Below are 5,984 nucleotides of genomic sequence, written 5' to 3'. Positions count from 1 at the left end.
GTATTATCGTGGGATTGGTATGTAACTTCTTTAAGGGGAGACAGGACTAATGTAAACCCTGGGAAGTTTTATGAGCTTCAAAAGGACTCTTTTGACACAACAGATAAGAATGAACTTTTAGTTGAGTGCATTTCCTAAGAAATATTAGGAGAGGGATGCAAAACTGTGCCTTGAGGAGAATCCCATTGTCTAGTTGATTACTGATAAAGAAGTGACTCACAAATTCAGGCTTGTTCTGAGCCAAGCCATTGTGAATTTGTAACCACAGGAAAACCTCTCAGTGGGGTTTGAAGGATTGACTCCTACCAGAGTGCTTGTTGGAGTTGGGGTGATCTCTGGTAAGCTTATTAGCAGGTGTGTAGTTTCTTTTATTGTTTTTAGTATATTTTCTCTGTAATGCTTTTACATTGAAAATGTGTTTGCTTAGAAAGAGCTGTGTGGTAATTTAACTGTGGGCAATTATACTGTTTACCATCTCAGAGAAGAAAAGTAAAGCAGGCCTGCTTTACTTGTCTGACTTTGCTGGGTACTCACCGTGTAGGCAGAGAACTGTGTAGCCTGGAAAAATCCCAGTCAAGAAGTACAGATACACGGGTGTCTACCCAAGAGAGAGGATGGCTGTGGAGTGTAGAGTGGATGGCCAATATGGATGGATGCCATTCTTATGTTCTGATAATTTCAACAGATAATATCAATGTTTATTTTAAGCACTTTTTATCAATTTAAATTTTCACATTTTGGGGAAATTATGGAGGGTCAGACAATAATTATTTAATGACAATAGACATAGAAATTCAAAAAGATACAGCCTCATTACTATTAAAACACAAATTGTCAACATCATCTCATAATATAAAAAGTAAATATCCTTAAATCAAACTCTAAGTTCTCAAGCAATGTTTTTTTAAATTTTCCCATGTGTAAATTTTGATTATTGTCGATGGCAATATTGTGTTGGTTTGTGTGTGTACAGTGAAATCAATGTTTACTGACATTTACCAATAAAAATCAAATCCTTCCAAACATATTTATACTGTAGCATTTGATTTTGTTTGCTTGTTTGTGGCCAAAAGAATGAGAGAAGCAGTGTTACATGGAGTACCAGAATTTTGTTCGCCTCTTAAGTGTTTGATAAAGAACAGAGAGGATGCTCTTTTTCTTAAGCTCTGAAGAATCCAGGTCACTATAGAGACTGAGAAATCATCTCTGAAACACGTTCATAAGAGAGGTATGTATATGTGCGTGTTAAAGTAGAGAAGTGTAAATGTTATTTTGGAGCCTTGCATTCAAATAAATGTAACAGCAACAAAGTGTGATACGTTACAGACTGATATCAGGATAACTACCTCACTCAGAGGTGTGAAAAGTCCACATCTCTGAGCAACGTAGTTATACCAACTTAACCCCCCATGTAGACAGTGCTCTCTCCCATTGCTACATAAAAAGCACTAGTGAAGTCAGTACAAACTAAAATTTCACAGAGACAATGACTTGTTTATACTACTCTATATACCACACACTGAAATGTAAGTACAATATTTATATTCCAATTGATTTATTTTATAATTATACGGTAAAAATGAGAAAGTAAGCAATTTTTCAGTAACAGGGTGCTGTGACACTTCTGTATTTTTATGTCTGATTTTGTAAGCAAGTAGTTTTTAAATGAGGTGAAACTTGGGGTACACAAGACAAATCAGACACCTGGAATGGGTACAGTAGTTTGGAAAGGTTGAGAGCCACTGGTCTACACTAGCATTTACGCTGGCAAAACTTTTGTCACTCAGGGATGTTAAAAAACAAACCCCGGAGTGACATAAGTTTTGCCGGCGTAAGTGCTCTTGTGTACAGTGCTTTGTTGGTGGAAGATGCTTTCCTACCGACATAGCTACCTACACTCGTTTAGGTGGTTTTATTCTGTCGACGGGAGAGCTCTCTCCAGTCGGCATAATGCGGCTAGACAAGTGCTCTTCCAGTGGCACGGCTGTATTGGTACAGCTGTGCCACTGTAAGTTCCTAAGTGTAGATACGTTCTCCATATGGCCCGGCAGATTTATTACCTAGCAGCTTTTGTTTAAAAAGTATTCATGAGTACTCCCAAATACTATTGACAATGTTTTTGTGTTTTGTTTACTAATAAATTGTATGACACTCACTCTTTGATGCTGATTGGAAATTGTGACAGCTGCATTCAGTTTAATTCTCCATAATGCTTTCTGAAAAGACGTAACTCCGGCTTGTGCTTCGGCAAAGAGTGAAGCTGAAGTGCATGAAAAGGGGGAGCGTAATAGAGTTACACATGATGCTGCCTCAGCATCCCCCTCCCTGCTTCTGCAATTAGGGTATTTCTACACTGCAATAAAATGCTGGCTGGCCTGTGTCAGCAGACTCGGGCTCCCCGGCTGGGGCTGTAAATTGCAGTGTAGCTCTTCAGGCTGGGGCTGGAGCCCAGGCTTTGGGATCTTACACTTCAGTAAATTGCTAGCAGAAAGGAGCAGGAGAGTGCAAAGCTATTGCTTGCTTAACTGGTTTAGTTTTGAGAAGTGTAACTCCAATGGTGCCACTCCCCTAAATATAAATAAATCCTCCCCCCCATGGGTGCAGCTTGGGGGGGGGGGGGGGTGAGACAATACATCTGTGCCTATCCAGCCACATGTGGCCAGGCAAAGCTACCTGTTTCCCCCTCCCTCAAGCTGCCCCTGCTTCCCTGATGCAAGCAGCTGGCTGGTGTAGGAGGGCCTAGACTGGGGGTGTCTCAACCTTTCCAGACACTGGTACCCCAAATCTTGCATCCCTCCAAGTTATACTTCACTAGAAAACGACTTGCTTACAAAAGCAGACATAAAAATACAGAAGCGTCCCAGCGCCCCAGCACTGAAAAGGTGTTTCTGTGCCCATGGGTCCCCTAGCATCCCATTGCACTGAGCCAGTGTGCTTGTCACCTGTGAGCCTTGGCTGCAGGCCGAGGGCCGGGGCTGAAGCATGGAACTGACCGTTGCAGGGGGGGGGGGGCCTGTAGCCCCAATAAATTGCCTGGCTTGCCACCCCCCCCCAATAACACTGGCCTTGCACTTGCTACCTCCGGGTTGAGAAACACCCACTGATCTGGCTGGGTTGAGCTGGACGAGCCGGGGGCGGGGCCGCCCCCCCCAGACACGCCACACTGGCCTGCTGCAGCCGCTTGCACCCCCAGCCGCCCAGCGGGGCGCCCTCGGATGGGATTGTCCCTTTAAGAGCGGGCCGGCCTTGGGGCCGGGGTGGGGCCTCGCCCGCCTCTCCCCAGCTCACGGGGCCCCCCGCCCGCTCACGCCCGTCCCGCCACCAGCCTGCTGGAGCCCGGGTAAGAGCTGAGCCGAGCCGAGCCGAGCGGGCCCCGCCGCCTGCTGGCGGGCGGGACGCGGCCACGTGGGGCTGCGGGGAGCGGCGGAGGCGGCGGCTCGCTTCGCTTCGCTTCGCTTCGCGTCCCAACTTCGGCCAAGTGCGCGCGGCCCGCCGGAGCTCGGCGCGCGGGGCCCGGGCTGGAGGGTGGAGAAGCGCGCGGGGCCCCGCGCCCCCCGCTGCAAAGGCGCCCAGGCAGCTCCGGCTGCGGGGCGGACGAGGACCCGGCTGCCGGCGTTTCCGGGCTCCGCCAAGCAGCTCAGGCCAGGGCCCGCGCCGCCCTGCTCCGGACAGGCACCGGCGGGGCAGGCTGGGATGAGTCACCTGCTGCCCGAACGTCCCCTCCAGCCCCGAGCCTCTGCCCTGCCCTGCCCTCCCGGCGCCGGCTGCTCCCCCGAGAGTCCGACAGTCCCTCCGTCGCTCTCTAGTCTGGGCTTGCCCTCCAGCAGAGCGGGCGTTACTAACAAATTACAGGCTCGGTGGCCACGACCCGGCCCTTAGCTAAGGAAGGCAGCCTCGCTTAGTAGGTAGAGCGCTAGCTACAGTCCGTTCCTGGCCTCTGCCAGTGGCCTGCTGGATTATCTTGGGCAAGTCATGGCCCTCCCCTTGCCTCAGTTTCCCCTTCTGTAAAATGGGGGTAATGGCACTGTTCTTTGAAATGTAGGGCTCATCCTTAACACCTGGTAACGGCTAGCAAAGCAGAATGGCTGGTTGCCGTTTGCATTCATATTACATGGGTATAGATGACCATCCAAGGCGAAAGGGGCAATGGAGAATCTATCCCTCTTCTCCCACCCTCGCAGGAGGCTGTGTGCACTGCCCCTGTGGCACTCCCAGTCACAACTAGTGCATAAATAAGATGTGATTTTTTTTTTTTTCCGTTACATCACTGCATGGTTACGGCACAGGTTCCTTTCCTATTAAACAAGTGTAATGGAGCAGACAGGTCCTTATCAGATTGTTGCATACAGTCCTTTTGTAGATTAGAACAAGAGCAGAGCAAAATCATTTTGGCGCCTAGTTTATTCACCAAAACGTAATTGCGGGTCAATCAAAACCGTTTGTGAATTTGGTGAATGGTTTAGGCTGGAACAAATAGTTTTTGTTCTGTTTTTTTAAGTCAAAACTGCTTGTTTCAACACTTTGAAATGAAACGTTTTTGACTTCTCATTTCAAAACAACGTTTCATTTTGAAATTTAGCACACATCATAAACTGTTCTATTTGCCAAGCTCAAGAGGGGATACAAACAGATCTGGCCCTTGGAGATAGTTGATGTGTTTGCCTCTGTCCTCGTAATGTTTTATGACAAAGGGTGGGATTTTCAGAAGTGAGGAAGTAACACAAACCACATTGAAAGTCAACAACATTTGTGATTCTAAGTCATGTTGGTGCTTTTAAAATCACCTGCATTGTCGCTGCTGCTTTTGCTCTTTAGTCCTTGAGTGTAGGGTTGATACACATCTGTCTGTTTAGCCAATTGGATAGAGTGCTGGCCTAGGATTTAGGAGACCTGGGTTCTGGACCTGGCTTAGCCCTTGGCCTGCTCGGTGACCTTGGGCAAGTTGCTTCACCCCTCTGTGCCTCAGTTCCCTATCTGTAAAATTGGGGTAATGATACTGATCTCCTTTGTAAGGCATTTTGAGACCCCCTGATGAAAGGTGCTATAGAAGCACTATGTATTCTTATCCTAAGCAAGTCTTCTCCTTTGATTACGCCCTTTAAATTCCTGGAGATGATTCTGTTTTCTGGCTAAACGGAGGGGACGCGCTACGGTGGCTGTTCCATCTCATTGCTATACCTAGCATGTAGCCAATCTGCAACTGCTAGTAGCAAATATCTCCCGTAGCCAGAGATAGGACACTGGATGGGGAGGACTGAGTTATTACGGAGAATTCTTTCTTAGGTGTCTAGCTGGCAGGTCTTTCCCACATGCTCAGGGTCTAACTGATCACCATATTGGGGGTCAGGAAGGAATTTTCCCCTGGGTCAGATTGGCAGAGATTGCCTTCCTCTGCAGCACGAGGCACAGGTCACTTGCAGGTTTAAACTAATGTAAATGGTGGATTCTCTGGAACTTGAAGTCATTAAATCATGATTTGAGGACTTCAGTAACTCAGCCAGAGGTTAAGGGTCTATCACAGGAGTGGGTGGGTGAGGTTCTGTGGTCTGTAATATGCAGGAGGTGAGACTAGATGATCATGATGATCCGTTCTGGCCTTAAAGTCTGAGTCTATACCAACTGCCCATAGGGTGACCAGGTATCCCGATTTTATAGGGACAGTCCTGATATTCAGAGCTTTTTCTTATATAGGTGCCTATTACTCCCATCCCGATTTTTGACACTTACTATCTGATCACCCTAACTGACCATAAAATCTATAGTAACATACGTATCATCCCGATGCATCTTGCTGCTGTTGGAAGCTGCTGTGTTTACAAGCTCCTTCCAGTCAGGCTGTGCAGAGGCAGGAGGGCTTCACTGTGTGTTCATGTCCCCTTTCAGAGCCTCCTTTCTCCTCTTCACGGCTGCCTTGAGGTGCTGCCAGTGCCTGCCTGGCTGGCAAGTCAAAACATGCTCCAGTCCCAGTGGACTAACAGCAGAAG

The sequence above is a fragment of the Emydura macquarii genome, unplaced genomic scaffold, assembly GCF_026122565.2.
Source record: "Emydura macquarii macquarii isolate MOO-44397 ecotype Brisbane River unplaced genomic scaffold, CSIRO-AGI_Emac_v2 contig_587, whole genome shotgun sequence".
In the NCBI taxonomy this organism is placed as follows: Eukaryota; Metazoa; Chordata; order Testudines; family Chelidae; genus Emydura; species Emydura macquarii.
Note: the sequence above shows the minus strand (reverse complement) of the source record.